This window comes from Mustela nivalis (assembly GCF_964662115.1).
Source record: "Mustela nivalis genome assembly, chromosome: 12".
NCBI classification, from domain to species: Eukaryota; Metazoa; Chordata; class Mammalia; order Carnivora; family Mustelidae; genus Mustela; species Mustela nivalis.
Window position 1 is genome coordinate 90,043,773 of NC_139031.1, and position 26,735 is coordinate 90,070,507.

Here is a 26,735-nt window from a genome sequence, read left to right on the forward strand (position 1 = left end):
AGCATCAAGCAAGCAGTTCCAGAACTCACCCCAGGGCTCCTGATGTCCGCCAAGCCCCCTGAAGCCACCAGCATGCCTCTATCCAGGAGAATTCCCAAAGACTCTCCTTCTGACTCCACCACCAAGGAAACTGCAGAGAAAATACAGCATGTCAAAATATTTAGACAATACACTGAGTCAAGCTAGAAAGTCAAGCTTAACTTTTAACGGTAAATGTCTACTTTGAATTGTTTTGAATCTTCCCTTGATCCTAATTGTAACTCTTTTGATGAAAAGACTAATCAATTATGAAACTTCTTTGAAAAATGAAATTATCAAAGTCTACATCTGACCACAAAAAGCTCCCTCACTCTAGATGCTGGCCATTCCACCACAGCCTAGGACCCACAGAATCAACACTGTTAGATGAAGGAATGCATTCTAGGTTCCAAACACATACCGAGTCCATCTCATCTTCCCTTTCGAATCCAAGGGATTGCCTGGGAAAGAGATGTTCCAAATACCTTCCTAAGCCAGAAATAAACAGAGACAATGAGATCCCCTGCCAGGTGCTCCCTGCAGGGAAACTCAGGACCCCTGGCAACCCCCTAGATTGCTGACAGCTGCTTTAGCACGACTTTGTGGCTCTACTGGAGACAAAAGAAAAGCCCAGGATGTTTGGGGTGAAAGAGACCTTCTACCTCCCCTCCTGACATGAATGGGGCATTGCACCCAACGTACCTGCTGCCTTCTTGGAGCACTGACGTCCTGAGACAAGCTGCATGACGGACTCAGATGCTGATTTCAAAACTTCGGGTCTCAGTGGAGCCAGAGTGGAGAAGTGTTGTCAGGTGCAGATAAGCAGGCACCTCTGACCTAAGGCCTGCACACCTGCTCCAATTCCTGGGAGAAGGGGAAACACACGCTTGTTTCTTAAGTAGTAATTAGCTTTGTTCTAAATTCAACTAAAGCCATTGTCCTTTTTGGAGAAGCAAAGTTACTCTACCAGAAAACACTCAACTCAATGGTTCCTTATGCAACTTGAGTAGGGTCTGGTCTGCACCCCACCCCCACCCCCAGGCTCGAGACCTGCACTGGGAGGCTGCACATGCACCATCCTGAGAGCTCATTACCAACAGACTTGGGGACACAGAACACAATGATGAAGCTTGGGGATGGTTCTGGGGCTTCTTATAGCCACACCTGTGCCTGGGGGAAGAGGAACCTAGAAGACCCTCCCAGAGGATCTTGACAGTCCATTGCCACCAACCCCCACGGACAGGAAGCACAATGCTGAAGCTGGGGGATGGCTTGGGACTTGTTACTGTCATACCTGTGCCTTGGGGGGCAGGAATCCGGAGGACCCTCCTGCCCCACCCTGACAGCCCATTACCACCACCCCCAGGGGACATGGGAAACAATGCTGAAGCTCTGGGGCTTGTTAGCGCCACACCTGTGCCTGAGGGAACAGGAAACACCGTGCTGAACTAGGGGTGCTGCTCAAGGTCCATTACTTGCACTGTGCCAGGGAACGGGACACCCCCTGAAGCTGGGGACAGTGGGCTGTCTTTACATGCACTCTTCCTGGGGAACACAGGAAACCCTGAAATGTCCACAACCCATCCCACAAAAGCTTGGGTAAGGGGGCGCCCCGGACTTCACAGATGGGGAATGTGGCCAGTTGATGTGTATCCGGCAGAAGAAACTTTCAAGGGAAAAAGAAAACTCATCTGAGTTCGCACAGTGAACTCACTTGATATGCCCTTCGAGGACCCTGCCTCCCACTCAGGGCGCACACTATCCCCAGACCCCACCCCACCACACAGCCCGCACTCACCGGCCCAAGGTCTCTCAGAGCTCGCCTTCACCTGTCCTGCCTCTCCCTCTTCTGCAGCCCTGCGCAGCTCCAGATCCACCCACAGAGAGGTAGCTCCACCCCTCACAAGGTAATTGGTCGAGGAGGGTGGTGCCCCGAGCCCACTGGATGCTGCGCCTGCCTGTACCCAGCCGCCCTTACACCTGCCTCCTTGTGACTGCAGGTGGTCCCCAACAGGCCTTCTTGACCCAACACCTGGCTCTGTGCTGGTCATGGTCATGGGCAGGGCCCCTCAGACTAGCCGGCCCCTTCTGTGGACCCCTGTGACTGCAGACCACCCATAAAGCACTGCCCCTTCCCTTCCTGCTATGGCCCTGTCTGCGGAGCTATTCCTGGCTCCCAGCAAGTTCAGCTGCTCTCAGACCCTCCAGGACTTGGGCTTTGGGGAATGCAGTGGTTTCCCCCATTTCCAAGGCAGTTTTAAGACCCAAAAAATAATGCTCTAAGCATGAGGAGCTTCGCGTTCTGGCCTCACCCATGGAGTGGAGAGTGCTTCTCAGACCTTCCGAGCGTCCTTCTAAGATGCCCATTTGTGCTGAAAAATACACACATATGCTTGGCTCTGCAGGGAAGCTCCAGGATGAACAAGAACAATGTCCTTCTGGGCTGTTGGAGGTGTGAACCAGGAACGTTGGTTTTTCACTTAGAAAAAAACATATTGTTATTGTCAACACTAAAGGAACAAACTCTTTTAAACATTTTAGAGAGAAAGGAAGAGAGATTTATTTATACCCAAATCAGGACAGCTGCCTGGGAGACACAATCTTCACAAGGAAGGGAGTGCTCCAGGGGAGGAACATTTGGGGCAGGTTTATATATTTGTTCTGTTTTGTTATACATGCAGAGTTACACATCATCATTAGAAAGAACATTCTAGAAAGTTACAGACTTTTTCTTATGTTTTCAGTATGTGCATGGCTGTATGACTTTAATCTTATGGGAGTGGGGGAGTTTCTTTTATTTTTTGTTTCTTCTCTTCATGTTTGCAATGGCATTTTTTTATTATCTTTTTCTTCTGGAAGCAGATATACAACATGGGCTTGGTGCAGAGATAGGGCCCATGCTCTGAGGTTTTGCCCAGTCATTTCAAGCTTGGTAAAATGTTAAAGGATAGCTTTCTTGTTAGCCCAGGATCCAGCTTGTGGATGGTAATAGATAAAAATTTCTATTATCATTCTAATTACTACCAAAGGGAAGAACTTGAGACAAAAGCACCTTTAACAATAGTACCAAGAAATCAAAATGACGCCTACAGAAGGTTACCTGTTCCATGGTCAACACAGGTAACAGAGGTGTTCACTGGTGGGCTCCTTCCCTTCTCCTGCCCACACCTCTGAAGCACACAGATAAGTTGAAGTCAGAATTTAGAACCTCCCAACATCCTAGAGATGTCTGGCACCATTCCCTTACACTACAGAATAAAACAGAGTAGCTCATTGTCTCAACACTAATTTAAACATGAAGTCCCCCTAAAGCTTGGATACACTGTCTTAGTTCTTTCCCTGCAGATTTTAACTAATGTAAGTCATTGTCATACCATATAAACACTACAATGGTTGGCAAGTAAGTAATCATTGGTAAGAGAGTATTTTAGTAATGTTTATAATCATCATCTAACTTTGTAGAAGAAGGCTGAGCTGAGTGTTTTAAAATATTATTTCAGACCTGTCTTTTTTTAAGATTTTATTTATTGGCTGGAGAGAATGAGACAGTGAGAGAGGGAACACAAGCAGGGAGAGAGGGAGAAACAGGGCCCCCACCAAGGAAGGAGCCTAACACAGGGCTCAATTTCAGGACCTTGGGATCATGACCTGAGCTGAAGGTAGATGGCTTAACGACTGAGTCACCCAGGTGCCCCTATTTCAGACCTGTCTTACAGCAGACTCTGAATATACCAGACCCTGAATCAATTTTAGAAAGATAGATCTTTCACTAATTTTAATACCAATTTAATTGTTAATATATCAATTTAATATCATTATAATATAATATATATTATACATAACATATATAATATAATATCTATTATAATGTCTCTATTCCTAGGAATCATTGAGTGCCTTACTCAGAGGTCCTCCACTGAGATAATTCTCTTAATGATCATGCAGGGCAGAGGTTTAAAGACCAACAAAATATGCTCCACTTGGCCACACAACAATAAAATCCTGAAACCTGACATGCTTCCTGATCCAGAAGACCAGAGATAAGAGGGAAATAGTACCACATATGGAATAACAAGGGATTTGGAGTCAGTTTGGGGATCCCACTTAGGTTTCTGACCCTAAAATCCTCTGTAACTTGAATCATCTCTGAGCCCCCGTATAAGCATCTATAAAATGTGACTGATAATATCTACATCCAAGTTTGGAGGTTTAAGAGGAAGAATTCCACAAAGAGCCAGTGTAATGACTCTCAAGAGAGGGTGCTCAGGAAGCCATGATGACTATTTCAGTCTATTTCTTTTCCAGAAGAAAGAACACATGTTGAATCTGTATTTCTAATAGAGGACTCCCAAGATGATTTTCAACCCTTAAGGAGGGCCAAGAACCAGCTATCGTGTCATATTTCACTCAGAGAGCATGCTGTTGGACTGGTGAGGACAATACAATAGCACTGTCATCACTAGGGCTGTGCAGCTTCCCATTTCCATACAGCCATGTTGTTCCTCTTAGCTCAGGGCCACCAGAAAGGGCAGCTCTGAGAGGACCACAGGCCAAGGCTGCCAGGCGTGGCTGAGGCAGGCAGAACTCCGACTTAAGGCTCAACTCCTGTCTGGTTAATTACACTGCTCTTCACAGACAGAGTGGGATCGTCTGCAAACTCTGATGTAGAAAAGGTTGAGAATTTCCCTAGCGATTACCTCTCTGACCCACAGGATATGTAGCAAAGTTACATTTAACTTTTAAACATTGAGGGACTTCTTGGTTTTCTTTTCATTATGCCTATGATTCAATTCCCCTGTGGTCTAAGAATATAATCCAGTTAATTTCAGGCTTTTAAAATGTGTAGACTTTATTCATAACATTTATTTGTGTAAATAGCCTAGGACCACTGTAAAATAATGTATTCAGCACTTAAAATGTAATGTTCCACATATGTCAATTACATCACATTAGTTACCAATGTTTTGTCTCCTTTTTCTATCAGATATTGAGAAAGGTATATTAAAATCTTCAAATGAGGGGCCCCTGGGTGGCTCAGGGGGTTAAGCCTCTACCTTCGGCTCAGGTCATGATCTCAGGGTCCTGGGATTGAGACTCACATTGGGCTCTCTACTCAGCAGGGAACATGCTTTCCCCTCTCCCTCTCTGCCTGCCTCACTGCCTACCTCTAATTTCTGCCTGTCAAATAAATAAAGAAAATCTTTTTTTAAAAATCTTCAGACAGGGGGAGGAGTCAAGATGGCGGAGAAGTAGCAGGCTGAGATTACTTCAGCTAGCAGGAGATCAGCTAGATAGCTTATCTAAAGATGGCAAACAGTTGCAAATCCATTGGCAGATCAAAGAGAAGAAGAACAGCAATTCTGGAAACAGAAAAACAAACACTTTCTGAAAGGTAGGACTGGCAGAGGAGTGAATCCAAAGCGACGGGAAGATAGACCCCAGGGGGAGGGGCTGGTTCCTGGCAAGCAGAGGAGCAACGGAGGACAAAATCAGGACTTTTAAAAGTCTGTTCCGCTGAGGGACATCGCTGCAGAGGCTAAACTGGGGCGAAGCCCACGTGGGGTCAGCATGGCCTCAGGTCCCGCTGGGTCACAGAAGGATTGGGGGTGTCTGAGTGTCGCAGAACTTGCGGGTATTGGAACGGGAAAACCAGCTACAGAGACAGAGCCGACAGTAAGATCATAGCTCGGGGTTACCTTGAACTGGTCGCAGGCTCCGTGAGCTCGGAGCGCGGTCGGAGGTCAGACACACAGGAGTAACTGGGCGCTGTTCTCTGAGGTCACACTGAGGAGTGGGGCCCCGGGCTCTCGGCTCCTCTGGGCTGGAGACAAGGAGGCCGCCACTTGTATTCCCGTCCTCCGGAACTCTACAGAAGCGCTCAGGGAACAAAAGCTCCGGAAAGCAAACCCAAGCAGATTACTCGGTAATTACAGCAGATTGCCCTGGTAAGGGAGGTGCAATTCCGCCTGGAGCAAAGACACTTGAGAATCACTACACCAGGCCCCTCCTCGAGAAGATCAACAAGAAATCAGCCAAGACCAAGTTCACCTACCAAGGAGTGTGGTTTCAATACGAAGGAGAGCAGCAGAATTCCAGAGGAGGAGAAAGCAAAGCACGGAACTCATGGCTTTCTCCCTGTGATTTTTTTAGTCTTGCAGTTAATTTAATTTATTTCTTTTTCATTTTTTTCTATACTTCTACTAAAAATTCTTTTTAACTTTTACCCTTTTCTTTTTTAACGTTTTTTAACTAGTTTATCTAATATATTTTTTATTTTTTATATTTTTCTTTATTCATTTTCTTTTAATTATTTCTTTTCTTTTTTTTTTCTTTTTTTTTTGTTTCTTTCTTTTTGAACCTCCTTTTATGCCCTTGTCCCCCCTCACGATTTGGAATCTCTTCTGATTTGGTTAAAGCATATGTTCCTGGGGTTGTTGCCACCCATTTATTATTTTACTTGCTCCTTCATATACTCTTATCTGGACAAAATGACAAGGCAGAAAACTTCACCACAAAAAAAAAAAAAAAAAAGAACAAAAGGCAGTACCGAAGGCTAGGGACCTAATCAATACAGACATTGGTAATATGTCAGATCTAGAGTTCAGAATGACGATTCTCAAGGTTCTAGCCGGGCCCGAAAAAGGCATGAAAGATATTAGAGAAACCCTCTCAGGAGATATAAAAGCCCTTTCTGGAGAAATAAAAGAACTAAAATCTAACCAAGTTGAAATAAAAAAAGCAATAAATGAGGTGCAATCAAAAATGGAGGCTCTCACTGCTAAGATAAATGAAGCAGAGGAAAGAATTAGTGATATAGAAGACCAAATGACAGAGAATAAAGAACCTGAGCAAAAGAGGGACAAACAGCTACTGGACCACGAGGGGAGAATTCGAGAGATAAGTGACACCATAAGACGAAACAACATTAGAATAATTGGAATTCCAGAAGAAGAAGAAAGAGACAGGGAAGCAGAAGGTATACTGAAGAGAATTAATGGGGAGAATGTCCCCAATATGGCAAATGGAATGAGCATCAAATTTCAGGAGGTACAGAGAACGCCCCTCAAAATCAATAAGAATAGGCCCACACCCCGTCACCTAATAGTAAAATATACAAGTCTCAGTGACAAAGAGAAAATCCTGAAAGCAGCCCGGGAAAAGAAGTCTGTAACATACAATGGTAAAAATATTAGATTGGCAGCTGACTTATCCACAGAGACCTGGCAGGCCAGAAAGAGCTGGCATGATATTTTCAGAGCACTAAATGAGAAAAACATGCAGCCAAGAATACTATATCCAGCTAGGCTATCACTGAAAATAGAAGGAGAGATTAAAAGCTTCCAGGACAAACAAAAACTGAAAGAATTTGCAAACACCAAACCAGCTCTACAGGAAATTTTGAAAGGGGTCCTCTAAGCAAAGAGAGAACCTACAAGTGGTAGATCAAAAAGCAACAGAGTTCATATACAGTAACAGTGACCACACAGGCAATAAAATGGCACTAAATTCCTATCTCTCAATAGTTATCCTGAATGTGAATGGGCTAAATGCCCCAATCAAAAGACACGGGGTATCAGAATGGATAAAAAAACAAAACCCATCTATATGTTGCCTAGAGAAACTCATTTTAAACCTGAAGACCCCTCTGGATTTAAAGTGAGGGGTGGAAAAGAATTTACCATGCTAATGGACATCAGAAGAATACAGGAGTGGCAATCCTTATATCAGATCAATTCGATTTTAAACCAAAGACTATAATAAGAGATGAGGAAGGACACTATATCATACTCAAAGGGTCTGTCCAACAAGAAGATCTAACAATTTTAAATATCTATCCCCAACGTGGGAGCAGCCAACTATATAAACCAATTAATAACAAAATCAAAGAAACACATCAACAATAATACAATAATAGTAGGGGACTTTAACAACCCCCTCACTGAAATGGACAGATCATCCAAGCAAAAGATCAGCAAGGAAATAAAGGCCTTAAATGACACACTGGACCAGATGGACATCACAGATATATTCATAACAGTTCATCCCAAAGCAACAGAATACACATTCTTCTCTAGTGCACATGGAACATTCTCCAGAATAGATCACATCCTCGGTCCTAAATCAGGACTCAACCGGTATCAAAAGATTAGGATCATTCCCTGCATATTTTCAGACCACAATGCTCTGAAGCTAGATCTAACCACAAGAGGAAGTTTGGAAAGAACCCAAATACATGGAGACTAAACAGCATCCTTCCAAAGAATGAATGGGTCAACCGGGAAATTAAAGAAGAATTGAAAAAAATCATGGAAACAAATGATAATGAAAATACAACGGTTCAAAATCTGTGGGACACAACAAAGGCAGTCCTGAGAGGAAAATATATAGCGGTACAAGACTTTCTCAAGAAACAAGAAAGGTCTCAGGTACACAACCTAACCCTACACCTAAAGGAGCTGGAGAAAGAACAAGAAAGAAACCCTAAGCCCAGCAGGAGGGCTCCCAGCAGGAGAAGAGAAATCATAAAGATCAGAGCAGAAATCAATGAAATAGAAACTAAAAAAACAATAGAACAAATCAACGAAACTAGGAGCTGGTCTTTGAAAGAATTAATAAAATTGATAAACCCCTTGCCAAACTTATCAAAAATAAAAGAGAAAGGACCCAAATAAATAAAATCATTAATGAAAGAGGAGAGATCACAACTAACACCAAAAAAATACAAACTATTATAAGAACATACTATGAGCAACTCTACACCAACAAATTTGACAATGTGGAAGAAATGGATGCATTCCTAGAAACATATAAACTACCACAACTGAACCAGGAAGAAATAGAAAGCCTGAACAGACCCATAACCAGTAAGGAGATTGAAACAGTCATTAAAAATATCCAAACAAACAAAAGCCCAGGGCCAGACGGCTTTCCGGGGGAATTCTACCAAACATTTAAAGAAGAACTAATTCCTATTCTCCTGAAACTGTTCCAAAAAATGGAAATGGAAGGAAAACTTCCAAACTCATTTTATGAGGCAAGCATCACCTTGATCCCAAAACCAGACAAGGATCCCATCAAAAAAGAGAGCTATAGACCAATATCCTTGATGAACACAGATGCGAAAATTCTCACCAAAATACTAGCCAATAGGATTCAACAGTACATTAAAAGGATTATTCACCACAACCAAGTGGGATTTATTCCAGGGCTGCAAGGTTGGTTCAACATCCGCAAATCAGTCAATGTGATACAATACATCAATAAAAGAAAGAACAAGAACCATATGATACTCTCAATAGATGCTGAAAAAGCATTTGACAAAGTACAGCATCCCTTCCTGATCAAAACTCTTCAAATGTAGGGATAGAAGGCACATACCTCAAAATCATCAAAGCCATCTATGAAAAACCCACCACAAATATCATTCTCAATGGAGAAAAACTAAAAACTTTTCCACTAAGGTCAGGAACACGGCAGGGATGTCCATTATCACCACTGCTATTCAACATAGTACTAGAAGTCCTAGCCTCAGCAATCAGACAACAAAAGGAAATTAAAGGCATCCAAATCGACAAAGAAGAAGTCAAATTATCACTCTTCGCAGATGATATGATACTATATGTGGAAAACCCAAAAGACTCCACTCCAAAACTGCTAGAACTTGTACAGGAATTCAGTAAAGTGTCAGGATATAAAATCAATGCACAGAAATCAGTTGCATCTCTCTACACCAACAACAAGACAGAAGAAAGAGAAATTAAGGAGTCAATCCCATTTACAATTGCACCCCAAACCATAAGATACCTAGGAATAAACCTAACCAAAGAGACACAGAATCTATACTCAGAAAACTATAAAGTACTCATGAAAGAAATTGAGGAAGACACAAAGAAATGGAAAAATGTTCCATGCTCCTGGATTGGAAGAATAAATATTGTGAAAATGTCTATGCTACCTAAAGCAATCTACACATTTAATGCAATTCCTATCAAAATACCATCCTTTTTTTTTTTTTCAAAGAAATGGAACAAATAATCCTAAAATTTATAGGGAACCAGAAAAGACCTCAAATAGCCAAAGGAATATTGAAAAAGAAAGCCAACGTTGGTGGCATCACAATTCCAGACTTCAAGCTCTATTACAAAGCTGTCATCATCAAGACAGCATGGTACTGGCACAAAAACAGACACATAGATCAATGGAACAGAATAGAGAGCCCAGAAATAGACCCTCAACTCTATGGTCAACTAATCTTTGACAAAGCAGGAAAGAATGTCCAATGGAAAAAAGACAGCCTCTTCAATAAAAGGTGTTGGGAAAACTGGACAGCCACATGCAGAAAATTAAAATTGGACCATTTCCTTATACCACACACAAAAATAGACTCAAAATGGATGAAGGACCTCAATGTGAGAAAGGAATCCATCAAAATCCTTGAGGAGAACACAGGCAGCAACCTCTTCGACCTCAGCCGCAGCAACTTCTTCCTAGGAACATCGCCAAAGGCAAGGGAAGCAAGGGCAAAAATGAACTATTGGGATTTCATCAAGATCAAAAGCTTTTGCACAGCAAAGGAAACAGTTAACAAAATCAAAAGACAACTGACAGAATGGGAGAAGATATTTTCAAACGACATATCAGATAAAGGACTAGTGTCCAAAATCTATAAAGAACTTAGCAAACTCAACACCCAAAGAACAAATAATCCAATCAAGAAATGGGCAGAGGACATGAACAGACATTTCTGCAAAGAAGACATCCACATGGCCAACAGACACATGAAAAAGTGCTCCGTATCACTCGGCACCAGGGAAATACAAATCAAAACCACAATGAGATATCACCTCACACCAGTCAGAATGGCTAAAATCAACAAGTCAGGAAATGACAGATGCTGGCAAGGATGTGGAGAAAGGGGAACACTCCTACACTGTTGGTGGGAATGCAAGCTGGTGCAACCACTCTGGAAAACAGCATGGAGGTTCCTCAAAATGTTGAAAATAGAAATGCCCTATGACCCAGCAATTGCACTACTGGGTATTTACCCTAAAGATAAAAACATTGTGATCCAAAGGGGCACATGCACCCGAATGTTTATAGCAGCAATGTCCACAATAGACAAACTATGGAAAGAACCTAGATGTCCATCAACAGATGAATGGATCAAGAAGATGTGGTATAGATACACAATGGAATACTATGCAGCCATCAAAAGAAATGAAATCTTGCCATTTGTGACAACATGGATGGAACTAGATCGGATCATACTTAGTGAAATAAATCAAGCGGAGAAAGACAACTATCATATGATCTCCCTGATATGAGGAAGTGGTGATGCAACATGGGGGCTTAAGTGGGTAGGAGAAGAATAAATGAAACAAGATGGGATCGGGAGGGAGACAAACCATAAGTGACTCTTAATCTCACAAAACAAACTGAGGGTTGCTGGGGGGAGGGAGGTTTCGAGAAGGGGGGTGTGGTTATGGTCAGTGGGGAGGGTATGTGCTTTGGTGAGTGCTGTGAAGTGTGTAAACCTGGCGATTCACAGACCTGTACCCCTGGGGATAAAAATATATGTTTATAAAAATAAAAAATTTTTAAAAATATTCAAACAATGCTACTCTAATCAACATTGCATTGGAGAATCCACCAAGTGTTATAAGGCAAGAAAAACAAAAAGAATTAGAATTGGGGGTATAATTCTGTCTATTCACAGATAATATGAGGGTGTACATAGAAAATCAAAAATAGTTTATAAATACACAATTAGAATTCAAAATAGAAAACTTGTAAATCTTAGAACCAAGGAAGCAATAGAGAAAGCAGCCTTGGGGGAGAGATTTCTTATATACAGAGGGAGGAACATTAGAATAATGTCAGACCTGTCCACAGAGACCTGGCAAGCCAGAAAGGGCTGTCAAGACATATTCAATATACTAATGAGAAATGGATGCATTCCTGGAAAACCATAAACTCCCAAAATTGAACCAGGAAGAAATTGACAACCTGAATAGACAGATTTCTAGTAACGAGATTGAAGCAGTGATCAAAAACCTCCCAAAATACAAGAGCCCAGGACCTGATGGATTCCCTGGAGAATTCTACCAAACTTTCAAAGAAGAAATAACACCTATTGTCCTGAAGCTGTTTCAAAAAATTGAAGCAGAAGGAAAACTTCCAGACTTTCTATGAAGCCAGCATTACCCTTATCCCCAAACCAGGCAAAGACCCTACCAAAAAGGAGAATTTCAGACCAATATCACTAATGAATATGGATGCTAAGATTTTCAACAAGATCCTAGCAAACAGGATCCAACAACACATTAAAAAGATTATCCACCATGACCAAGTGGGATTCATCCCTGGGCTCCAAGGATGGTTCAACATTCGCAAATCAATCAATGTGATAGAACAAATCCATAAGAGAAAAGAGAAGAACCACATGGTCCTCTCAATTGATGCAGAAAAAGCATTTGACAAAATCCAGCATCTGTTCCTGATTAAAATGCTTCAAAGTATAGGGATAGAGGGAACATTCCTAAACTTCATAAAATCTATCTATGAAAGACCCACAGCAAATATCATCTTCAATGGGAAAAAGCTTGCAGCCTTCCCGTTGAGATCAGGAACACAGCAAGGATGCCCACTCTCACCGCTCCTGTTCAACATAGTATTAGAAGTCCTAGCAACAGCAATCAGACAACAAAGAGAAATAAAAGGTATCCAAATGGGCAATGAGGAAGTCAAACTCTCTCTCTTCCAAGATGACATGATTCCTTATATGGAAAACCCAAAAGACTCCACCCCCAAACTACTAGAACTCATTCAACAATTCAGCAATGTGGCAGGATACAAAGTCAATGTACAAAAATCAGTGGCTTTCTTATACACTAATAATGAAAATACAGAAAGGGAAATTAGAGAATTGATTCCATTTACTATAGCACCAAGAACCATAAGATACCTGGGAATAAATCTAACCAAATAGGTAAAGGATCTGTACTCGAGGAACTACAGAACACTCATGAAAGAAATTGAAAAAGACACAAAAAGATGGAAGACCATTCCATGCTCTTGGATCGGAAGAATAAACATTATTAAAATGTCTATACTGCCTAGAGCATTCTATACTTTTAACGCCATTCCGATCAAAATTCCACCGGTATTCTTCAAAGAGCTGGAGCAAATAATCCAAAAATTTGTATGGAATCAGAAGAGACCCCATTTCGCTAAGAAAATGTTGAAAAACAAAAATAAAATGGGGAGCATTGCGTTACCTGATTTCAAGCTTTACTACAAAGCTGTGATTACCAAGACAGCATGGTACTGGCATCAAAACAGACACATAGACCAGTGGATCAGAGTAGAGAGCCCAGATATGGACCCTCAACTCTATGGTCAAATAATCTTCGACAAAACAGGAAAAAATATACAGTGGAAAAAAGAAAGTCTCTTCAATAAATGGTGCTGGGAAAACTGGGCAGCTATACGTAGAAGAATGAAACTCGACCATTCTCTTACACCGTACATAAAGATAAACTCAAAATGGATAAAAGACCTCAATGTGAGACAGGAATCCATCAGAATCCTAGAGGAGAACATAGGCAGTAATCTCTTTGATATCAGCCACAGCAACTTCTTTCAAGATATGTCTCCAAAGGCAAAGGAAACAAAAGCGAAGATGAACTTTTGGGATTTCATCAAGATCAAAAGCTTCTGCACAGCAAAGGAAACAGTCAACAAAACAAAGAGGCAACCCATGGAATGGAAGAAGATATTTGCAAATGACAGTACAGATAAAAGGTTGATATCCAGGATCTATAAAGAACTCCACACAAAACAGACAATCATAGCAAAAAATGGGCAGAAGATATGAACAGACACTTCTCCAATGAAGACATACAAATGGCTATCAGACACATGAAAAAATGTTCATCATCACCAGCCATCAGGGAGATTCAAATTAAAACCACCTTGAGATATCACCTTACACCAGTTAGAATGGCCAAAATTAGCAAGAGAGGAAACAACATGTGTTGGAGGGGATGTGGAAAAAGGGGAACCCTCTTCCACTGTTGGTGGGAATGCAAGTTGGTGCAGCCTCTTTGGAGAACAGTGTGGAGATTCCTCAAGAAATTAAAAATAGAGCTTCCCTATGACCCTGCAATTGCACTTCTGGGTATTTACCCCAAAGATACAGATGTTGTGAAAAGAAGGGCCATCTGTATCCCAATGTTTATAGCAGCAATGGCCAAGGTCACCAAACTGTGGAAAGAACCAAGATGCCCTTCAACGGACAAATGGATGAGGAAGATATGGTCCATATACACTATGGAGTATTATGCCTCCATCAGAAAGGATGAATACCCAACTTTTGTAGCAACATGGACAGGACTGGAAGAGATTATGCTGAGTGAAATAAGTCAAGCAGAGAGAGTCAATTATCATATGGTTTCACTTATTTGTGGAGCATAAGAAATAGCATGGAGGACATGGGGAAATAGAGAGGAGAAGGGAGTTTGGGGAAATTGGAAGGGGAAAAAACTATGAACTCTGAAAAACAATCTGAGGGTTTTGAAGGGGAGGGGGGTGGGAGGTCAGGGTATCAGGTGGTGGGTATTATAGGGGGCACGGATTGCATGGAGCACTGGGTGTGGTGCAAAAATAATGAATACTGTTGTGCTGAAAATAAAAAATAAATTTAAGAAAAAGATACTAATGAGAAGAACATGCAGGCAAGGATAACTTATCCAGCAAGGCTGTCACACAGAATGGATGGAGAGACAAGGACATACCAGGACCAGCAGAAACTGAAAGAATATGTGACCAGAAAGCTGGCCCTACAAGAAATATTAAAATAAAAAAGAAAGAAAGAAAGACCCAAGGGTAATATAGACCAGAAATTTACAAAGACAATCTATAGAAACAACTTCACAGACAATATCATGGCACTAAAATCATATCTTTCAATAGTCCCTCTCCACCTGAAGGGCCTAAATGCTCCCATTAAATGGCACAGTGTTGTAGACTGGATAAAAAGACAGGACACATCCATATGCTATCTACAAGAGACTCATTTTGAACCTAAAGATACAACCAGACTGAAAGTGAGGGGATGGAGAACCATTTTTCATGCCACCAGACCTCAAAAGAAAGCTTGGGTAGCAATTCTTTTATCAGACAAATTAAATTTCAAACTAAAGACTAAACTAAACTAAAGAGATGCAGAAGGACACCATATCATAATTAAAAGGTCTATCCAAAAAGAAGATCTAACATTTGTCAATATCTGTGCCCCCAACATGGAAGCAGCAAACTACATAAGCCAACCATTAACCAAAATAAATAATCATATTGATAATAATACATAAACAGTAGTAGACCTCAACATTCTACTCTCAGCAATAGACAGATCATCAAAGCAGAAAATAAACAAAACACAAGAGCTTGGAATGACACATTGGACCAGACAAATTTCACAGACACATACAGACCATTCCATCTTTAAAAAACCAGAATACTCATTCTTCTCAAATACACACGGAACTTTCTCCAGAACAGACCACATTCTGGGTCACAAATCAGGTCTCAACTGACACCAAAAGATTGAGATGATTCCCTCCCAATTTTCAGACCACAATGCTGTGAAACTGGAACTCAATCACAAGAAGAAATTTGGAAGGAACTCAAACACTTAGAAGTTAAAGAACATCCTGCTCAAGAATGATTGGGTCAACCAAGAAATTAAATAACTTAAACAGTTCATTATAAATCAATGAAAATGAAAGCACATTGGTCAAAGCCTACGGGATATAGCAAAGGCAGTCCTAAGGGGGAAATACATAGCCATCCAAGTCTCTCTCAAAAATTAGAAAAATCCCAAAATCACAAGCTAAGCTTACACATAAAGGTCTTGGAGAAAGAACAGAAAATCAGGCCTAAACCAAGCAAGAGAAGAGAAATAACAAAGATCAGTACAGAAATCAATGAAACAGAAACCAGAAAAAAGTAAAAGAGATCAATGAAACTAGAAGCTAGTTCTTTGAAAAAACTGATAAGATTGATAAACCTCTGGCCAGACTTATCCAGGAAAAAAGAGAAGGACCCAAATCAATAAAATCATAAATGAAATGGAAGAGATCATGACTAACACCAAGGAAATAGAAACAATTATTGACAACAAATTATTAATGACAACAAATTAAGAAATCTGGAAGAAATGGATGCATTCCTGGAAACTTACAAACTACCAAGACTGAAACAGGAAGACATAGATCATCTGACTAGACCAATAACAAGCATGGAAGTTGAAACAGTAATGAAAAACCTCCCCAAAAACAAGAGTCCAGGGCCAGATGGCTTCCCAGGGGAATTCTACCAAACATTTAAAAACAAAATAATATCTATTGTACTGAAGCTGTTTCAAAAAAATAGAAATAGAAGGAAAACTTCCAAACTCATCCTATGAGACCAGAATTACCCTGATCCCAAAACTAGGCAAAGACCCCATCCAAAAGGAGAATTGCAGACAAATATCCCTGATGAACACGGATGCTAAAATACTTGACAAGATCCTAGCCAATAGGATCCAACAATCCATTAAAAGGATGATTCACCAGGACCAGTGGGATTTATGCCTGGGTGGCAAGGATGGTTCAACATTTGCAAATCAATCAATGTGATAGAGCATATTAACAAAAGAAGAGACAAGAACCATATGACCCTCTCTACTGATGCAGAAAAGGCATTTGGCAAAATACAGCATGCTTTCTTGATGAAAACTCTTCAATGTGTAGGGATAGAGGAAACATACCTCAATATCATAAAAGCCATTGTGAAAACTCCATGGAAAATATCATTCTCAATGGGGAAAAAAATAGAGCTTTTCCCTTAAGGTCAGGAATACAACAGGAATGCCACTCTCACCACTATTATTCAACATAGTACTAGAAGTCCTAGCCTCAGCAATCATACAACAAAAAGAAATAAAAGGCATTCAACTTGGCAAAGAAGTCAAACTCTCTCTCTTCACAGATGACATGATATTTTATGTGGAAAATCCAACAGACTCCACCTCCAAATTACTAGAACTCACACAGCAATTCAACAACATGGCAGGATACAAAATCAATGCACAGAAATTACTTCCATTTCTATACACTAACAGTAAAACTGAAGAAAGAGAAATTAAGGAATTGATTCCATTTACCATAGCACCAAAACCTGTAAGATACCTTGGAATAAACCTAACCAAAGATGTAAAGGATCTGTACTCTAGAAACTACAGAACACTTATGAGAGAAATGGAGGGGGAAGACACAAGAGATGGGAAAACACCCCATGCTCATGGATTGGAAGAATAAACATGTGAAAATGTCTATGCTGCCCAGAGCAATCTACATTTTCAATGCCATCCCTATCAAAATACCATTGGCATTTCTCACGAGCTGGAACAAACAATCCTAAAATTGATATGGAACCAGAAAAGACCCCAAATCACCAGAGGAATGTTGAAAAAAAACCAAAGCTGGGGGCAACACATTGTCAACCTCAAGCTCTATTACAAAGCTGTGATCATCAAGACAATATGGTACTAGCACAAAAACAGACACATGGACCAATGGAACAGAATAGAGAGCCCAAAAATGGGCCCTCAACTTTATGGTTAACTAATCTTCATCAAGGCAGGGAATAATAGTCAATGGAAAAAAGAGTCTCTTCAATAAATGGTACTGGGAACATTAGACAGCCACATGCAGAAAAATGAAACCAGACCATTCCCTGACTCCATACACAAAGATAAACTCAAAATGGATGAAAGACCCTGCAATTTCACTACTGGGTATTTACCACAAAGATACAGATGTAGTGATAATAAGGGCCATCTCTACCCCAATGTACATAGCAGCAATGACCACAATCGCCAAACTGTGGAAAAAGCCAAAATGCCCTTCGACAGATGAATGGATAAAGATATGGTCCATATATACAATGGAGAATTATGCCTCCATCAGAAAAGATGGATACCCAACTTTTATATCAATATGGACAGGACTGGAGGAGATTATGCTAAGTGAAATAAGTCAAGCAGAGACAGTCAATTATCATATGGTTTCACTTACTTGTGGAGCATAAGGAATAACATGAAGGACATTAGGAGAAGGAAAGGAAAAGTGAATTGGGAGAAAACAGAGGGGGAGATGAACCATGAGAGACTGTGGACTCTGAGAAACAAACTGAGGGTTTTGGAGGGGAAGGGAGTGGGGTTTGGGTGAGCCTGGTGGTGGGTATTAAGGAGGGCATGTATTGCATGGAGCACTGGGTGTGATGCATAAACAATGAATCTTGGAACACTGAAAAAATAAAATAATGTTTAAAAAAATGTATGGAACACCTCAGCGTGAGACAAGAATCCATCAAAATCTGAGAGAAGAACACAGGATGTGTTCTTTCACCTTGGCCACAGCAAATTCTTGCAAGACACGTCTCTAAAGGCAAGGGAACAAAAGCAAAAATGAACTTTTGGGACTTCATCAGGATCAAAACCTTCTGCACAACCAAGGAAACAGTCAACCAAACCAAGAGGCAACTCACAGAATGGGAGAAGATATTTGAAAATGACATTATGGATAAAAGGCTGGTATCCAAGATCTATAGAGAACTTCTCAAACTCAAACCCAGAAAACAAATAATCCACTCAAGAAAGGAGCAGAAGACATGAACAGATACTTCTCCAAAGAAGACATACAAATGGCCAACAGACACATAAAAAATGCTCCACATCACTTGTCAGGGAAACACAAATCAAAACAACATTGAGATGCCACCTTATACCAGTTGGAATGGCAAAAGACTGACAAAATAGGAAACAACATATGTTGGAGAGGATGTGGAGAAAAGAGAAAGAACCCTCTTACACTGTTGGTGGGAATGCAAGCTGCTACAGCCACTCTGGAAAACAGTATGGACATGTTTCCTCAAGACATTAAAAATAGAGCTACCCTACAACCCAACAATTGTACTCCTGGGTATTTACTGCAAAGATACAAATAGGGGCAAAAAGAAGGGGCACATGTCCCCCAGTGTTCATGGCAGCAATGTCCACAATAGCGAAACTGTGGAAGGAGCCAAGATGTCCTTCAAGTGATGAATGGATAAAGAAGATGTGGTCCATATAAATGATGGAATATTCCTCAGCCATCAGAAAGGATGATTCCCCACCATTTGCATTAACAATGATGAAGTTGAAGGGTATTATGCTGAGTTAAATAAGTCAAGCAGAAAAGACAATTATCATATGGTTCAGTCATATGTGGAACATAAGGAATAGCAGCACAGAGGACCATAGGGGAAGGGAGGAAAAACTGAAAGGAAAGAAATCAGAGAGGGAGAAAAACCATGAAAGACTGTTAATCATAGGAACCAAACTGAGGGTTACAGAAGGGAGTGGGTTGGGGTATGGGGTAACCAGGTGATGGGTTTTCAGGAGGGCACATGTTGTGATGAGCACTGGGTATTATATGCAACTAATGAGTCATTGAATACTACATCAAAAACTAAAATGTACTATCTGTTGGCTAACTGAAAATAGTAAAAAATAAAATAAAATAAAATACATTAAAACTTATGTAGTGAGGAAAAGAAATAAAACATATTGAGTGTAAAATTTTTTTAAATTTTAAATTTTAAATTTTTTAAAATTTTTTATTTCTTTTCATTGTTTTTTGCACCACACCCAGTGCTCCATGCAATCCGTGCCCTCTATAATACCCACCCCCCTCCCCTTCAAAACCCTCAGATTGTTTTTCAGAGTTCATAGTCTCTCATGGTTCACCTCCCCTTCCAATTTCCCCAAACTCCCTTCTCCTCTCTATCTCCCCATGTCCTCCATGCTATTTGTTATGCTCCACAAAGAAGTGAAACCATATGATAATTGGCTCTCTCTGCCAATTATCACTCAGCATAATCTCTTTCAGTCCTGTCCATGTTGCTACAAAAGTTGGGTATTCATCCTTTCTGATGGAGGCATAATATTCCATAAGCTTCCACACAGCAAAGGAAACAGTCAACAAAACAAAGAGGCAACCCACAGAATGGGAGAAGATATTTGCAAATGACAGTACAGACAAAAGGTTGATATCCAGGATCTATAAAGAACTCCTCAAACTCAACACACACAAACAGACAATCATATAAAAAAAAAAATGGGCAGAAGATATGAACAGACACTTTTCCAATGAAGATATACAAACGGCTATCAGACACATGAAAAAATGCTCATCATCACTAGCCATCAGGGAGATTCAAATTAAAACCACACTGAGATACCACCTTACACCAGTTAGAATGAGTGTAAATTTTTTAAGAGGATTACATTTTGGGGCACCTGGGTCCATCAGTCTGTTAAGTGTCTGCCTACAGCTCAGGTCAAGATCCTATGGTCCTGGGATCAAGCCCCACATCCAGCTCCCAGCTCAGCGAGGAGGCTGCTTCTCCCTCTCCCTCCGCCTGCTGCTCCCCCTACTTGCGCTCTCTCTTTCTGTCAAATAAATAAAATCAATTTTTTTAAAAAGGGTTACATTTTATCACTGGGGTGTGTGTGAAATTATTGTATTCAATAGTAACTAAGTAGGAAATTTAGGAAGTAATTTGAACCACTGCATTCAAGATTTTTTTTTAAAGATTTTATTTATTTATTTGATAGAGAGAAATCACAAGTAGATGGAGAGGCAGACAGAGAGAGAGAGGGGAAGCAGGCTTCCTGCTGAGCAGAGAGCCCGATGCGGGACTCGACCCCAGGACCCTGAGATCATGACCTGAGCCAAAGGCAGCGGCTTAACCCACTGAGCCACCCAGGTGCCCCCATGCATTCAAGATTTTTTAATAAACATTAAAATTTGAATTAAAGTACAAATAAATAAGTAAATAATAAAATAATAGAAAGCTCCAGCACAGGAAAAGAAATCAACAAAGTGAAACAGCATCCTAGAAGTGGGAGAAAATATTTGCAACCAGGTATCTGATAAATGTATATGTCAGTACATAAAGAACACATACAGCTAAATAGGAAAAGCAATGATCCAATTAATGGGAAAAGGACTTGAATTTGTAGGGGCCTATTTAGCCAGAGCAACTCCATCTCGGTTAAACAGCCATTTTGTTGTTTGTGTAGTAAAACTTAACCTGACCCTGCCCCCCCCCCCAGAGGAACTTACTTAAAAGCAAGTCGACCAGTCTCTGATAACAGAGCCCAAATACAAGGACAGGTCAGGTCAGGTGGAGATAACAGAGCCCAGAATGCAAGGACGAGTCAGGCCAGGTGGAAACAATCTCATTGGCCAGGCTCAACCACATGGCCTTTGCTCTATAAAAGCTAGTCTGTGAAGCTGGGGGTGGTCACTCTCTCTGTAAGAGACGGCCCCAGCCAGTGGGTTTGATTTTTGGTGCTGGCATGAAATAAAGCTTTGCTTGACTTTCACTTTGTATCAGTCTCGCTCCTTTGATCACAGACCCCATCATTTGGGGGCTCGTCCGGGATCAAAAGACGAGAACTGAACGAGTATCAGAATTTCTGGGAAAAGACTCCGGATGTAAGATCTTGAGACCCCATTCTTCGAGATCCTGTTCTGTTTGTCTGTGTGTTTACGGTGCTCTAGGGGTATAGCTCACTGGGGAGAAACTGGACACAGTATTGCTCTCCAAGCCTGGAGTGGATGCAGGGATGCCCCCATCCCTCTACTGGTAGATTGCCAGGGAGTTCAAGTCCCCCTAGGCAGTCAGGGGACTGAGAAAAACCCCACCAGAGGCAGGTTGTGTTTTTGAGTTAGGATTATATCTTGCACACCCTTTGGCTTGATATCTGGTTGAGGAAGGGCCGCTGGGTCTGCAGTTGTCTGTCATGTCTTTTTGTTGTCTGTTGTGTTGTTTGTTGTGTTTGAAGAAATTGGGCAAGCGGGGAGTAAGGGACCTGAGATATCCCTAAGTCTTGTTCTCCAGCATTTCAAGGATTTTCAAGGTTAAGCCACCCAGTCGGGTTGACAAGGTTTACCTGGGAAAACTAAAAACACTCTGCCAGTTAGAGTGGCTCACTTTCTCCACAGGGTGGCCGCCAGAAGAAATGTTTGCCTTGGCTCAAATCTACTCTACCCAGAGTAAGGTCTTCGATCTCCATCAAGACCAAATACCATATATCATGGCCTGGCAATATCTGATAGAAGAGCCACCATCATGGCTCAAGTCTCACCTTCCCCCTACTAACAAAATAATTTCTCTCCCTCTAAGGCAGGTTAGATCATCAAAACCAGAACAGAAAGATGAGGGGGAACCAGGGAAGATTGTCCTGCCTCCATCAGATGTGGAGGATGTGGAATTTCCCCTCCTTATCTATCCCCTAAACCTGACTCTCAGTCCTGAGACACCCTTACCAGTCCACCTCATATGCGGTCAGGATCCACCTATGGGACTACCAAGCAGAAAGACTGCCCTGATCCTTCCCCTTCCCTCTACCCGCCCTCTGCCACCCTCTACCTCACTGGTTCCATCAGCGCCGATGCTGCCTCTCCGTGAGGCTACTCCACAGGACAGGAGAGGGAGCCCCCACCTAGCCTATATCCCTTTCTCCTCTTCTGATAATCTTGCCTTTGCCAGTCAGTCAGCCCCAGATATAAGGAGGAAACTTCAGAAAATTAAAGGATTTGAAGAGAAGAATCTGACTGAGTTAGTGGGAATAGCAGAAATAGCTTGTGAGGACTATGAATCATGCTTGCAGGGGACGAGAGCTCTCTTACAGACTCTACAAGAAAAAGGGTATTGAGTGTCAGCAAAGAAAGCACAGCTCTGTCAGAGCCATGCCACTTATTTAGGCTTTGATCTCCATGAGGGAGTGCATTCACTGAGTCCAGGAAACAGGTGATCACCCAATACCCCCGCCCCACCACACCCTGACAAGTGAGGGAGTTTCTCAGGACAGTGGGCTACTGTGGGCTGTGGATACCATGATTTACGGAGATTGCCTGACTCTCTATGAACTGGCAAAGGAGGGGCTCACTATGGTAGAGTGGAAAGCTGAGGCAGAAGGAGCATTTTGGGAATTGCAAACAGCCTTGCTGAGTGCCCCAGCATTGGCCATCCCAGATGTTACCAAGCCCTTCCACTTGTATGTGGATGAAAAGGCAGGGGTGGCCAAAGGAGTTTTGACCAGACTCTAGGGCCTTGGAAAAGGCCAATAGCCTATCTTAGCAAGAAACTAGATCCAGTAGCAGCTGGGTTCTTCCCTTGCCTCCACATAATTGCTGCCATGGCCCTCCTGGTCAAGGATGCAAGTAAATTGACTTCGGGTCAAAATCTCATCTTGACCACCACTCATGCTATCGAGGGCCTTCTCTGGACCCCACCAGACTGATGGATGACAAATGCCCAAGCGATGGGGTATCAGGCCCTCCTCCTCAATGAACTGAAAGTGACTTTCTGGCCCCTGGGGGTGCTAAATCCAGCCACGTTGCTGCCAGAGGAGCTGGCTGACCACCCACATGACTGTGGGGAGGTCCTAGCCCAGGTCACAAGAATAAGGCCAGATCTCAGAGACACTGCTCTCCCGGATGCGGAGATGACTCTGTTCACAGACAGGAGTAGCTACATGGTCGATGGAAAGAGGTATGCAGGGGCCCGTTGGTTTGATTCTCAGTGCTGGCATGAAATAAAGCTTTGCTTGACCTTTGCTTTGTATGTCTTTCTCCTTTGATCACAGACCCCATCAAATTGACATTTTTCCAAAGAAAATGTACAAATGCCAAGAGGCACATGAAAAGGTGCTTGGTGGCACTAATCATTAGAGAAACGTTAATCTTAACCACAATGAGACATCACCTCACACCTGTCAGAAGGGTTCTTATCTGAAGGAAAAGTGAGAAGTAGTGTTGGTAGAAATGTGGAGAACAGGGAACCCTGGTGGGGGGATGTGAACCAGCTCAGCCACCAGGGAAACAGTACACAAGTTCTCCAACAAACAAAAAAGCTACCACATCCAGCAATCCAGAAATTCCACTTGGGGATACATCCAAAAGAGACAAATTCACTCAAAGAGATATCCACACTGCCATGCTCGCCGCCCCACTCCTTACGAGCCGTGCAAACAACTCCAGTGGCACTGGATGGATATGTGGATGAAAATGATGCAATGGGACAGTCCTCAGCCATGACAAAGGAAATCCTGCCATTTTTGGCCCCACGGACAGACACAGCATTACGCCAAGTGGGACAAATCAGACAGAGAGAGACAATCACTGCTTGGTGCCATTTATACATGGGATCCAAAAGCACTTGAGTATGTAGAAGATTCAAATGGGGGTCGCCAGTGGCTGAGGGCAGGGCAGAAGGGGAGATGCTGGTCAAAGAAGATAAACTTCCAGTTAGGATGAGTTCTGGGATCGGATGTGCGGAGGGGTGAGTGTGGGAAACACATATCATGCGCTCACAGCTGCTGCAGGAGGGCGTGTGAGTGTTCTGACCACAGCGACAGTGTGGCGATAACTGTGTGACCTGGAGCTTGTGTACACAAACAGTAGTGTGGCAAACACTTCACAGTACATCTGTGTAACAAATCACCACATTGTACGCCTTAAACTTAACCAATGTAGTATGTCTCCAGCAAGCGGGAAAAATTAAAAATAACCTTAATGGTCATGAAGGCAAACCAATGCTTTTCAGATGGTTTTGGCCTTTCCTCCAGCCACAATCGGCTGAACAAATATGGGGACAGGGCAGGATTAGGATTTCATTCAAATAGGATAATGATCTAGCCAACAGGATATAACCAAAGGAGAAGAGGCAGGAGTGCCAGGAGGGAGTGTGCAGAGCAGTAATTACAAGGACTGACCGGGGAACCCAAGCTCGAGAGAGCAGTGAAGACAGGCCACCTTGGGGACCATGACAAACCTCCAGACGCCAGCCAAGGGAGGGACTGCAGGAGGGAGTAGAGATGCATCGTCTATGTGGAGAGAGATCTGTCCAGAATTAGGACAGGCCCTCCTGGGAGAGGGGCTGAGCCAGTGACAGAGCAAAGGCAGTGAGAGCCACAAGAAAGGGTGGCGGTGAAGGGGAATGACAGGAGGGTCAGAACTGAGGATGACCTTGCCAGACCTCAAGCCCCTCCCACAGACAAGGACTGTCTCCCCCATTTTCATACTGACACCGAGAGTCACTGAGGTCATGCAGCTGTTCAAGGTCCCTCATCCCCAGAACAAAACCCTACACCACTATGCTAGGAGAACAGGGGCTGGAGAGGAAGCCCGGGGCTGCCTCTGGCCTCCACACAGCCAGGGACACACCACCCTCAAGGGCCTTTCCCTCCAGAATGTTCCTCTCCTTGCCCTGGGGGACTCCCTTCTGGACAAATCCGCACAGGTGCTCATTATGGGAGTGGGAGAGGGGTTCCCCAGGGCCCCATCCTCTCTTCTCAACAGCAGGGAGAATTGATTCCCCTGCCTCCTCTCCAGTGAGTGGCTCACCAACATCCCTGCTCCATGGCTTCTGAGCCCTTTAGAATCCGGAAGACAATTTCCGCAGCCAGCTGCAGCCACTGCCAACCTGCGACCGGCCCAAGACGCCAGTCCTTGCCTGGTCTCATCCTGGTGCTGGCTCTCTGGGAACAGACACCGCCACTCTGCCTGAATCTCGGTGCTTCTCCAGACCTGGCTGGCTTCTCTGCTGAAGACCTTATGTTCACTCTTCCGCTGACAAGCAAGGGGCTTGCCACTCCATGTCCTGTTCCTGAAGGAAGGACCTGACTCTGACCTCAGGCACCCATTCTCAAAATCAACAGTCATGCCATTTGCTCTCTCATCGCCCACCCACCCAACAACAGCCATTTCCAACTCTGAGGATCTAGAGTGGACACAACAGACTGACTGATCATCTGGAAAGAAGCAGTGGAACATCAGTTCCAGAGACCCGAACATGAAGGTAGGAAGATGGTCTTGCAGATGATATGCACATTCTAGAATACTGAATAAGGTTTGGGGACACATCCTAGAATATTTTTACAACAGATTTGCCTCTGGAAGCTTCAGGGGAGTGATGAGGGGACATGTATGTGCACATATGTATCTGAGTATTTGGGAATGTGTGTGTCCATGGGGTACAGGTGTTGGCTGTGTGATTTTATTGTTCTGTCTCTGTTTTCGGGGTTTGGTGTATCTGGAGGGGAACTGTTCAGGGATTGGCTGGCTGAACGTGTGTGTGTCTACATGATCTCAGAATTAGAAATCTGGACTCTCTAGAACAACATCTCTAGCAATATTGGGCCATCAGCCTGAATGTCAGCTCTCACCTGTATTCCTCTCCCCTATGGCCCCAGGGCTCTGCAGCGAATTTAGGGTTCGCATGTCCTTCCATCCTCCACAGCCTCTGGCAGAGTAGAGCCTGGCTTAAAGAAATGTGCCCAGATATAAAGCAAGGCTCTTGGAATCAGTGAGATTCAGGTGAAATCCTGACAAGCACTAACAAACAGTGTGGCCTGAATGAGTTATTTAACCTCAGCTGCCCGCCCACCTTCCTCTTAGAACAGGAGTATTGCCTCACTTCCAGGTGAATAAAGACCAGAGTTAATCAATAAAAAGACCTAAACTCACAGCCATCTCTGGCCCTAACTGGTGTGGGAGCACCCCACTGATGTGTGTGTGGATGATAAGAGCAAGCACTTACTAAACACCCACTCGGTC

The 26,735-nt window shown here is 42.6% G+C and overlaps 1 long non-coding RNA gene across 1 annotated transcript; it reads right to left on the reverse strand.

Moving 5' to 3' along the window:
- On the reverse strand, window positions 1–26,399 carry LOC309844801. The gene is made up of 4 exons (XR_014300912.1): window positions 26,345–26,399; window positions 2,331–2,497; window positions 721–882; window positions 1–130 (listed from the first exon to the last, which is right to left on the reverse strand). It is a non-coding gene; the product is annotated as an uncharacterized lncRNA (long non-coding RNA).
- Between the last annotated feature and the right edge of the window lie 336 nt (window positions 26,400–26,735).